The 12,103-nt window shown below is 52.6% G+C and overlaps 1 protein-coding gene across 5 annotated transcripts in view; it reads right to left on the bottom strand.

The window, feature by feature from the left end:
- The window catches only part of GRAMD2A (GRAM domain containing 2A), a 36,705-nt gene that overhangs the window by 12,524 nt on the left and 12,078 nt on the right, over positions 1-12,103 (bottom strand). The window contains exon 2 of one of the 5 annotated variants that reach the window (XM_037745558.1): positions 2,173-2,291. The exons of the other annotated variants lie outside the window; for them this stretch is intronic. The gene's annotated coding sequence lies outside the window, so the exon portion shown is untranslated. The remainder of the gene's footprint in view (positions 1-2,172; positions 2,292-12,103) is intronic. 5 annotated transcript variants of the gene reach the window in all.

The following is a 12,103-nucleotide window of genomic DNA, read 5'->3' as shown; positions in this document are numbered from 1 at the left end:
TTTTTTTTTTGTAGAGTTGGGGTTTCACTATGTTGGCCAGGCTGGTCTTGAACTCCTGATCTCCGGTAATTCCCACCTTGGTCTCCCAAAATGCTGGGATTACAGGCAAGAGCCACCATGCTCACCCTGTAAATTATTTATTAAGAATTTTATTTATTTATTTTTTCTTTCTTTCTAAAGAAGAATATTAATCCAAGCCCAACCGACTTTCAAGTCTCTTTAAATTAAAAGCCAACTCCTGGCCAGGCGTGGTGGCTCACGCCTATAATCCCAGCACTTTGGGATGCTGAGGCAAGTGGATCACCTGAGGTCAGGAGTTTAAGACCAGCCTGGCCAACAAGGTGAAACCCATCTCTACTAAAAATACAAAAATCAGCTGGGCATAGGGATAAGTGCTTGTAATCCCAGGTACTCAGGGGTCTGAGGCAGGAGAATCACTTAAACCTGGGCCAGATTGTGCTTCAATCCAGCCTGGGCGACGAGGGAAACTGTCCCAAAAAAAAAAAAAAAAAAAAAAAAAAAAAAAAACCAACTCCTTTACTTGTGGCCAAGGGGATGGTTGCAATCCACTCCTTTACATTTGCCCATTGGACCCAGTCCCTCCTCTCTCTCTGCTGATAATGCTCTTGGCTCAGAGACCCTGCCTACTGCCAAAACGATCTTCAGTTCACTTTCCACTAAATAGTGGTGACTTCTCCCCTATAGTGTTTATATTGATGAATGAAAATGAAGTGGGAGCAGTGCCACATGAAGTCTGGGGCAGAGTGGTGACTGAGCACTCACCAGCAGAACCAGTCAGGCAGGGGACACCCAGTGACCAGCTGGGCCTGGACCCAGAGGGCCAAGGAGGCTTTAAGAGCATAGGCTCAGCCTGGTCCCCCCCCCTGCAGGCAGCTGCTGTCAATTCTCCTCAGTTTTCCTCACACTAGATGTTCATGCCTGTGGGTCGTGAACCACAACTTCTCATCTGTCCCATCCCCACACCCCAACTGTGGAGTTCATGTCAGCAGTCCTGGAAGCCACAAAAAACTCTTAATTTCTGTCATGAGAGGTATGGAGCAGTGGAGTAGCAGTACTTTGACATTAACGGGGATACAAAAGATTGGAAATCCTCAGATGAGGCTCCTTCCCCCAGCTGAGCCTGGTCTGGAGGCAGGAAAGCCCCTCCCCAGAGGGCACAACAGGTGTCTGCCTGCTCTCCAGCCCCATTCGGCAAAAAGTACTCTCTGAGCTTTTCACACCATGAGCCAGGTAGGGGGTCCCCCAGTCTGAGGAGCTGCCAGAGGGTAGGGAGGGCCCCCAGCACAGGAAGATGTCAAGAATGGGGAGACAGAGAGGGCAGGAGAGGAGGGGGCAGTGAGTGGGGAGCCCACATACGCAGGAGGCTAGGTGCCTCACCTCATGGTGCACACCTCCCCAGGCTCCAAATACCCACACCAGGTAGATGCTCCCAAGCCTACCTCTGTAACCTTGACACCTACGCCCTCCCAAGCTTCGCACCCTGCCATCTAGACGCATCCATGCAGGTGAGCTCAGCAGCAGCTCCCAAACCCACTTCCTCCTGAGCATCCAGTGTCTGTGAAGGGCTCCAGCCTCCCCACAGTTACCCAGGCCAGAATACTCCACTCATTATTCTCCCCACCCCCACAGCCAATCAAGCCCTCAGGTCCCTCCAAGATAACCCAGGAAACCATCTGTTTTCTCATTCCTGCTACACTAGCAAACCCAGGTCACAGTCCCTTTCCCGGATGCTGGCAACGGCTTCCTGACTGAACCTGCCTCCGACCATGCAGGTACACACTGCCCAGCGGGCCAGCTGGGGCCCGGGTCTGATCCTGTCACTCTCCTGCTGACGCTCCTTCTTCAGTTCCTGTCACTTCTTCAGCTGGCCCCCCAGACCTTCCTACTGTCCAGCCTCATCCCCGACATCCCCCCCACCGCGCAGTGCAGCCCAGCGCCTCCGCTTCCACGCCAAAGCAGCCCTTCACCCCTCTGCACCTCACCTGCTTACCCTTCTCGTGCTTTACCTGGGGAGTTCCCAGTCATCTTTCAAGCCCCAGGTGAAATGTCACCACCACTGTGAAGTCTTCCCTGGTTTCCCCCAGCACAGGGGCTCACTCCCCCTTCTGTGGTCCACTGTCCCTTCTTGCAGGCTGCTGCCCCGGCACTTACCACACCAGAATCTGCTTGTCTGTTTACACATCTGTGTCCCCCAGTTGAGTCTGAGCTCCAGCAGGGGTGTGTCCCATACATCTCTGTATCCCCAGCATGCAGCCAGCACCCAGTGTTTGCTGAATGAAGGAAGGAGAGACAGGGAAAGAGAGGTAACACCCCAAAAGGGAGACAGGAAAAAGCAAGGCAGTCAGAGTGAGGGGGCAGAGAGAATGACACACCCAGCAGGAAAGGAGGGGAGAGGCTGGACAGGAGCTGACAGGGTCCCCCACAGCAGGGCCCTTCCCTCCAGGAGGCCTGGCCTGGTTCCTCAAGGCGCTCAGCCCATGGTGGTTGACTGATCAAAGGGGAACTCAGATGGGAGGTAGGAGATGCAAGAAAAGAATAAAGGGCCCAGGCAGGATGGGGTGTTTGAGTCAAAGCACAGGCTGGGCCCCTCCTGCCACCACTGGGCTGCATGCCCCTGGGTTCGCCATACCCTGGCGACACTCCCCCACCTTCCCAGCCCCCTTCCCCATGCCCAGCCCTTCCTAACCACAGGGCAAACCTCCCTCCAGTACTCATGCAAGCCTCTGGCAGTGGCCAAGCCTGTGGCTGACGCCGAAGCACAAACAGCCGGGCCTGCGTGGTCACAGGCAGGGCCTTCCCCTCTGCCAGGGTGGGGTGGTCCCCTTGGGCATCCCCTCCTCCTGGAGGTGACCGCACTCTCCCAAGTTAACTTCTTGTGGACCCTGTGGGTCCTGCCAGCTCTTCTCAAGGCCAGGCCAAAGACAGCTCCACCCTCTTGTGCAGCCAGCCAGGACGCTCGGCCCAGCGAGCTCCAAGCGGAGACCTGAAAACAACACTGTTCTCTTCCAGACAAAAACACATCATGGTGGCAGGTCCCGACAGTACAAACTCAGAAACCACGGAAACGGCCATCCAAGGATAGGAAGCTTCGTGGACATGGGTCCTGGATAGAACTTCACAAACTGGGGCTCAGTAGGCTGGGGACCTCGGCTCTTCCCTCTAGTGGCTGCTCCAGATCCCCCCACCAAGGAGATCCCCCCACCAAGGTCTCCCTGCTCCACCTCACCTCTCACGCAGCTCACCTCCTACTTCAGGGAGAAAGGACGCTCTCCTTTTAACTCTAAAGTGTAGCCTGCTGGGTGCACATTAGAATCACCTGCTGTGGTTTTTTTTTTTTTTTTTTTAAAGAAATGGGGTCTTGCTCTGTTGCCTAGGCTGGAACACAGCGGTGTCATCATCTCAGCTTCCTAGGGCTCAAGTGAACCTCCTATGTAAGCCTCCCAAGTAGCTGAAACTACAGGTGTATGCCGCCATGCCTGGCTATTTCTTTTTTTTTTTTTAATAGAGATAAGGTCTTGCTATGTTGCCCAGGCTAGTCTGGAACTCCTGGCCTGAAGCCAACACCACCGAGTGCTTTTGCTTCTTTTGGGACTTTACGTGAATGGAGTCGTTCCATACGTACACGTGTATGTGTCTGCTTTTATTCAGCAATGCGTTTGAAATATGGATAGACCACAATTTGTTTGTTTTACTATTGATGGACATCTGAGCAGTTTCCAGTTTTTGCCTCTTATGAAACTGCTATGAAAATTCTAGTACGAGTCTTGTGCACACAAGTAGTCACTTCTGTGGGTAAACACAGAGGAACAGAAGTGCTAGGTCACAAGACAGGTGTGTGTTCAGCTTCTCTTTTTTCTTTTTGAGACAGAGTCTCACTCTGTCACCCAGGTTGGAGGGCAGTGTCATAACCTCGACTCACTGAAGCCTCAACCTCCTGGGTTCAAGAGATTCTCATGTCTCAGCCCCCTGAGTAGCTGGGATTACAGGCATGTGCCAACATGCCCAGCTAATTATTGTATTTTTAGTAGAGATGGGGTTTCGCCATGTTGGACAGGCTGGTCTCAAACTCCTGACCTCAAGTGATCTGCCCACCTTGGTCTCCCAAAGTCCTGGGATTATAGGCATAAGCCACCGCACCTGGCTGGCTTTAACTTTTAAAGGCTCCCAGGTGGTTGTAAACCCCCAGCCAACTAAGAAACCACAGGAATAGTCCTGCCCACACCGTCCCTTCCTTGTGGCTGCTCTCCAAGGCCAATCCACCTGCCTGGGCTCTGGATCTGGGGTCCTGATGCTCCTGAGCCTTCACCCTGGCCCTCTTGAGTTTCAGAAACGTCCTTAGCAAGGCAGATTTCCTTCATCTTCTGAAGCCTGGGAGCCCATTAACTAGGTTGTACCACGGAAGTCAGAAGACAAGCTTTTCCAGGTGACAGAGGCTGGTTCTGAACCATGCTGTGTCCTTCCCGGAGACTCCCCATGTTCTCTCAGGGCCACAGTCCCCCTCACAGTCAGAAACTGGGTGAAGAGACCGTTCCGGATGGCACACTTGGATTCTACCGAGAGAGGCAGGCTCATAAGGTAATTTCCTTCTTTTGCAAAAATAATGTCTTGCACTTTCATGGAAGCTCCACCTCCCTTTTTATTTTCTCAGGTGACATTCTATATCTAGGACAACTTTGTCCTTTCCACTGACTGGACGAGGGTAGGAAAATCTCATAATTGAGTCTCACTCATACTGACTGTCATGCGGTGAGGCTTAGTGAATTGGGGTCCCACTCAGCTACCCTGGCAGAGGGCTCCAGAGGGGCAGGAACTCAGCCTCGCCACGATCCTAACCTCCAGGAAGAGTTCTGAGAACACCCAGGCCAGGAACGGGCTTGCCCTCCCTTCACTGCCTGTAACAGTTTTGAGATGAAGCGGGGATGTTGAGGGCCAGAGGCCTGTCTTCCTAAGACCTACCAAGTGACCCTGGCCACAGCCGGCGGAAGCAGGGTGTGCTCCAGACCCAGGCAAAGCCATCGCAAGCTGACCAGCAGCCTCTTTAGAGTGAACAGATGAGCTGGCTCATCAGATTCCCTTCCTAAGGAATCCTAACTGGGAAATCCAAGATGTGGCGGTGTGCAGCCAGGGGTGGACAGGCAAGAGAGCCGGGCAGGCACGGGCTGCAGCTGCCCTCGAGCAGAACCTCTGGGTGTCCCTGGAGACTGGTTCTAGAGCGAGAGAAGACGGGGCAGGAGGCAGAGAGAAGCAGGGGGCCATGGGCCAGGCCTCCAGTCTAGGAGAGTGCGAACAGGGTCTGCTCCCTTGGGACGCCCATGAACTCCTTCTGAGTTTGTATCTCTACAAGATGGCAAAAAGAAAAAAAAAATCCCCTCTCTGCAGATCTTCAGGGCTACTGTGACTCAGTCTGGGGTGGCGCTGGGGACACTCACAGCCCTGCCCACTGAGCAGCACACCCCCCCGCTAGCACCACTGAGCACTGTGTTAGCCTCTGTACCATCACGTCCTTGAAGGATACCTAGAGAGGCACCTACCCACAGCAAGTGAAGATGGGGGCACCACTGGGCCTCAAAGGCACCCAGAAAGCTCCATACATGTCCTCCATGCCTGAATCTTTCCACTGGGACTACAGCCCAAGGAGCCAGCCACAGCAAGGCCCTCTCTACACCTGGGCCACACCCAGTGACTGCCTCCCGCACTCATGGGCCCGGAGGCACAACCGCAGCTCAGGCCCAGCCACACTCAGGGTCCCTCTCTCTCTTCTCCTCTCTCCACTAGAGGTTAGAGGACTGCAATTGCTGCCCTCTCCTGCCCAGAGCTTAAAGGCCTGTGGAGTGAGAACAGTCGCCACGGAGACAGACAGGGACAAACAGCCGAAATGGGAAGCTTTCCTCCTGGGGGACATCCAGGATTTCCTGCAAAGCCCAGGCCAGATCACAGGGCCGGCCCAGCAGAGTACCCTGCCGGCTGCTGGCCTCGGCCCATCGTACCCACTGCTGGAGCGGCATCTATTTGAGCTGGCACCCCTGGGTCTGCTCATAGACCACTTTTTCTTGGCAGGCCACTTGGGGCTTGGCCATTTCCAGACAAGAAGCTGGTCATTCAGGTCTAAAAACAGACTTGCATTCATTAAGGAACAGAGCGCCCCTGTGCTCTTGGTGGCCACCGTCCGGCTGGGCCTGCTGAGTGGGTGGTGGGGGAGGCGCAGACAGGCTTAGCCGCTCAGATGCCCCCACTCAGGGCTGCCAGGGGCTGTGGCTACTTTGGGGACAAGTCAGTTCTGTCCCCCCGTGGATACTGTCCAGATAGCCTATCCCAACCACCCTGGGACACCCACCTCAGCATCAACCTGGCTTTGTGGACCCATCAGGCTCTTCTCAGGACCACAGGCAAGTGTGAAGGGTCTTGGGGTCCTGAAAGAGCCTGGGGCTGGGGACAGAAGACAGGATGCAGGCCTGGACCTGCTTTGCACTGCTGAGGGGCCTTGAGTAAGCCATTCTTCTTTTCTGGGCCTCAGTGACTCCTCTGCAAAGGGCACGAAAGTCACAGCCCAGGAGAGACAAGTGTTGTCTGAAGGAAGAAAGCAGAGGCCAGGAACTGTATAAACTGCAGATGGCCGCTGGCCCTCTGTGGTCAGAAGAACCCCCATCCCAGGAGGGACCTCTATCAGGGCATCCTGACTCAACCACGGAGGGCAAGGAAGATGTTTGTGAAGAAGCACAGCATTGGAGTTCATCTCCAAGGGATGCTAGCCAGATGGAGAAGGGGGACGCTGGGTGGAGAGGCTCACTGTAGGGGGGTTGGCACGTACAAAGGCCCCAAGGCCAGAAGTGCGCAGCATGTGTGGAGAAGCTAAATAGAACCTTTGGGTCTGGAGGGCAGAGGTGAGCAGTGAATCGGTGAGCAACAAAGCTGGAGGGGTTGGCAGGGCCAGATCACACAGGGCCCCTGGGCTTCCATAATGGTTTTGGTCATTATCTTAAAAGCAGTGGGGAACCAGTGAAGAGATTTAAACAGGGAAGTATACTATCAACTTTGTGTGTCAATAATCTGCTTCAAGACCGGGCGACCGGGCGTGGTGGCTCACGGCTATAATCCCAACACTTTGGGAGGCTGAGGCGGGTGGATCATGAGGTCAGGAGTTCAAGACCAGCCTGGCCAACGTGGTAAAACCCCGTCTCTACTACAAATACAAAAATTAGCTGCCTGTAATCCCAGCTACTTGGGAGGCTGAGGAGTATTGCTTGAACCAGGGAGGCAGAGGTTGCGGTGAGTCGAGATCATGCCACTGCACTCCAGCCTGGGGGACAGAGCAGGACTCCGTCTCTAAATAAATAAATAAATAATTCGCTTCAAAGTAATCCCTTGGAAGTGGGGCAGGAGAGCAGAGGGTGAATATTGATGAAGCAGGAATGACTCAGGTTGATGGTTATTTTAGCTGGGCGATGGGTACATGGGGATGCACTGTACAACTCTCGCATCCTTTGTGTGTGTTCACAGTTTTCCGTGGAGAGAGATCAGGTGCATGGCTGTAGCCCAGCAGCGGAATGATGTCTCGGACTGGGTGGTAGTGGTGATGGAGGGCCAGAGATGGCTTCGGAATATATATTTCCAAATAGAATCTATCTGACTTGGTGAGGAATTGGATGGGAGGTAAAAAGAAGAAGGTGGCAAGTATGACTAGATTTCTGGCTTACGCGGGTAGGACAGTGCGCTCTTATGCTGAGAATAAACAGGGTAAAAATAGACTAGAAGAAAAGCCTAGTTGGAGGAAACAGTCACGCGTTCAGCCTTGAACATGGGTGAGAGACATTTAAGTGGAGATGTCAAGCTGTATATGAATAAGAAGCTCAGAGGAAGGGTTTAGGCAGGAGGGATACATTTGTGAGTTACTGGCCCATAAGTGAGAAGAGGAGCTGGTAAGGCTGCGCCAGGGAAAGTGGGCACACGAAGAACGGAAGCTATCAACAAGAATGCCAAGAGGGAGGGGGAAAGAAAAGGCTTTTCAACAAATCATGCTGGGACAACTGAATATCCACTTGGAAAAGAAAAACAATGGACCTTTAGCTCACACTGTATACAAAAATTACCCAAAATTTGACCAGGTGCAGTAGCTCACGCCTATAATCCCAGCACTTTGGGAGGCCGAGGAGGGTGGATCACTTGAGGTCAGGAGTTTGAGATCAGCTTGGCCAACATGATGAAACCCCGTCTCTACTAAAAACACAAAAATGAGCCAGGCATGATGGCGCATGCCTGTAGTCCCAGCTACTTGGGAGACTGAGGCAAGAGAATTGTTTGAACCTGGGAGGCAGAGGTTGCAGTGAGCTGAGATCACGCCACTGCACTCCAGCCTGGGTGACAATGTGAGACTCTGTCTCAAAAAAAAAAAAAAAATTAACCAAAATTCATCAGAGCTAAAACTATAAAACTCTTAAACAAAGGTGTAAATCTTTATGACCTATCAGGCAATGATCTCTTAGATATGACACCGAAAGCATAAGAAACAGAAGGAAAAAAACAAATAAATTGGATCTCATCAAAATTAGAAATGTTTATGCTGTTAATATTATCTAGAAAGTGAAATGACAGTCCACAGAATGGGAGAGAATATTTGCAAATCATCTAATAAGGGACTAGTATCCTGAATATAAAGAACCCTCATAACCTTGAGGACATTATGTTAAGTGAGATAACACAGTCACGAAAACACAAACACGTATGAATCCACTTAAATGAGGTATCTAGAGTCGTCGAATTCACAGAAACAAGGTAGAATGGTGGTTTCAGAGCCTGGGGGCAGAGGGGAAAATGAGTTGTTCTTTGGGTATAGAGTTTCAGTTTTGCAAGATGAAAAGTTCTGAAGATTGCACAACAATGTGAAAATAGTTAACACTACTGAACTGTGCACGCTGTTGCCCAGGCCGGAATACAGCGGCACAATCATGGCTCACTGCAGCTTCACTTCCCTGGCTTAGGTGATCATAAAAACACAGGCCACCAAGCCCAGCTAATTTTCGTATTTTTTATAGAGACGGGATCTCTCTATGTTGCCCAGGCTGGTCTCAAACTTTCGGCCTCAAGGGATTCTTCTGCCTCAGCCTCCCAAAGTGTTGGGATTACAGATATGAGCCACTGTGCCCAGCTGGTAGAGTTTTTTTTTCTTAACCACAATTTAAAATTGTTCTAAAAGAACTCTTGGCTGGGCATGGCAGCTCATGCCTGTAATCCCAGCACTTTGAGAGTCCGAGGCAGGTGAATCACAAGGTCAGGAGTTTGAGACCAGCCTGGCCAATATGATGAAACCCTGTCTCTACTAAAAATACAAAAATTAGCCAGCCCTGGTGGTGCGTACCTGTAGTTCCAGCTACTCCGGGGGCTGAGGCAGGAGAATCGCTTGAACCCAGGAGGCGGAGGTTGCCCTGAGCTGGGATCATGCCACTGGACTCCAGCCTGTGCATACTAGGGAAAAAAAGAACTCTTACAACTCAACAATAAAAAGAAATAACCCAATTAAAAATTAAGGTTCAACATGAAAGAACCTTAAAAATATGCTGCTAAGAAGCCAGTCACAGAAGACCACATATTGCATGGTTCCATGTATAGGAAATGTCCAAAATAGGAAATCCACACAGATGGAAAATAGATTAGTAGTTGCCTGGGATGATCGGAAGGAGGAAATGGGGAGTGACTTCTAATGGTTTATATAGAGTTTCTTTTTGGGATGACGGTTGTACAACTTTGTGAGTATACTAAACAGTAACTTGTACACGTTAAAAAAGTGAATTTTGGGGCCAGGTGCGGTGGCTCATGCCTGTAATCCCAGCACTTTGGGAGGCCGAGGCGGGTGGATTACGAGGTCAAGAGATCGAGACCATCCTGGTCAACATGGTGAAACCCCGTCTCTACTAAAAACACAAAAAATCAGCTGGGCATGGTGGCGCGTGCCTGTAATCCCAGGTACTCAGGAGGCTGAGGCAGAAGAATTGTCTGAACCCAGGAGGCGGAGGTTGCGGTGAGCCGAGATCGCGCCATTGCACTCCAGCATAGATAACAAGGGCGAAACTCCGTCTCAAAAGAAAAAAAAAGTGAATTTTGTGGTATGTCAATATTTCAATGAAGACAAAGAGGTGGAGAGGGCAAAGGAGAGAAGAAATGGAGAAGTGTGGGATCTATAGAACCACAATCTTAAAGATTGTGTGGAGAAGAAAGGGGAAGTTCTGCAAAGAGATTCTGAGAGAGTGACCCAAGAAATAGAGGATGGGCGCAGTGGCTCACACCCGTAACCCCAGCACTTCCAGAGGCCTGGGTTGGTGGATCCCTGGAGCCCAGGAGTTTGAGACCAGCCCACACAATATGGGAAGACCTTGTTTCTACAAAAGATACAAATAAATAAATAAATAGCTGGGTGTGGTGGTGAACACCTATTATCCCAGCTACTCTGGAGACTGAGGTGGGAGGATCACCTGAGCCAGGGGAGTTCAAGGCTGTAGTGAGCTGTGATTGTGCCCTGCACTCCAGCCAGGGCGACAGTGTGAGACCATGTCTCCATTTAAAAAAAAAAAAAAAAGCCGGGCACAGTGGCTCACACCTGTAATCCCAGCCCTTTGGGAGGCCAAGGCAGGCGGATCACCTGAGATCAGGAGTTCAAGACCAACCTGGCCAACATGGTGAAACCCTGCCTCCACTAAAAAACAAAATGTAGAAAACCAGGCATAAGGCTGTCATGGAAGCCAAAGGAGTGTTTCCAAAGACCGAGGGGAAAGCAGTGCTGAAGTCTGAAGAGAGGCCAAGTAAGAGCAGGACTCAGAGACGGTCCCTGAATTTACCACTGCACATGGGTAACTTTGGTTAGGACAACTTTGGTGCATAGTAGGGTCTACTTCTCTTCTCCTAGGCCGGTGACTGCATCCCCGGGATGAACGGTGAAGACAGGCCTCTCTGTCCACCAGCGAGGATGCTGTAAGGATGCAGCTGAGCACAGCTGGAAACCGAGTCCCAAGCCCAGCTCAGCGCCACATCCCCTGGGAACCTGCCCTCCGCCCTCCCTCACAGGAAAAGACCACAGAGATGCTGGGGATGGGTAGACAGGATTGTGTCTTTCTCTCCTGGTTCCCCAGGAGGTTGTTTGCAGTCGGGGAGGGAGAGGGGATGCCCTCACCACAGCCTCATTGCCGGGTTCCCCAGTTCCCCGAGCAACCTTCACCTGCAGCCCCTCCACCCCTCGGCTAGCACGGGCAGGAACCACAAGTCTATTTTCTGCGCCTGCCTTGGAAAGGGCTGGAAAGGGGGCGAGGCAGCCACACCCAGCATTCCAGAGCCACACTTAGAGGCTCCGAAGCGGCGCCCGCGGCGCCCGCCCCGATCCCGCCCAGCCATTCCAGCGCCACACTTAGTGGCTCGGAAGCGGCGCCCGCGGCGCCCGCACTGATCCCGCGCGGCTGGCCCCGGCTGACCCTTTGAAGGGCGCTGGTGATCAATGCCAGAGTTTGCACAGGCCGGGGAGCTGTCAGGGTGCAGCAGCCGCGCCCCCACCTGCTGGGCCCCTCGGAAAGGGAGCGTGCGCAGCCTCGGAGCCCCCTCCTGGTGCAGTGCCTGCACCGCGCGTGATAGCTGGCCCAGCTGAGGACGCCCGCGTGGGGGCTGGCAGCGCGCCCTGCCCAGGCTCCTGCCAACGCGGCTTAGCCCAGGCTGGGCTCCAGCCGAGCGCTCAGATTCCTGACCAATTACCTCGTTTTGAGCAGCTTGCTGGGTCCTGAGACCTCCTCCTCCAGGGAGAACTCCAGATTGCCTAAGTGCTGGAGCCCTCCTAGGAATGCCTGCTCTCGCCACTGTTACTCAGCCTTGCCCTGGAGCTTCCAGCCACCGCACACAGGCGAGAAAATAAATTAAAAGTTTAATGCCGGGCGCGGTGGCTCAAGCCTGTAATCCCAGCACTTTGGGAGGCCGAGGCGGGTGAATCACGAAGTCAAGAGATCGAGACCATCCTGGTCAACAAGGTGAAACCCCGTCTCTACCAAAAATACAAAAATTAGCTGGGCATGATGGTGCGTGCCTGTAGTCCCAGCTACTCGGGAGGCTGAGG

This window comes from Cebus imitator, unplaced genomic scaffold (genome assembly GCF_001604975.1).
Source record: "Cebus imitator isolate Cc_AM_T3 unplaced genomic scaffold, Cebus_imitator-1.0 Scaffold203, whole genome shotgun sequence".
NCBI classification, from domain to species: Eukaryota; Metazoa; Chordata; class Mammalia; order Primates; family Cebidae; genus Cebus; species Cebus imitator.
This window is presented reverse-complemented; position numbering and strand designations above follow the sequence as displayed.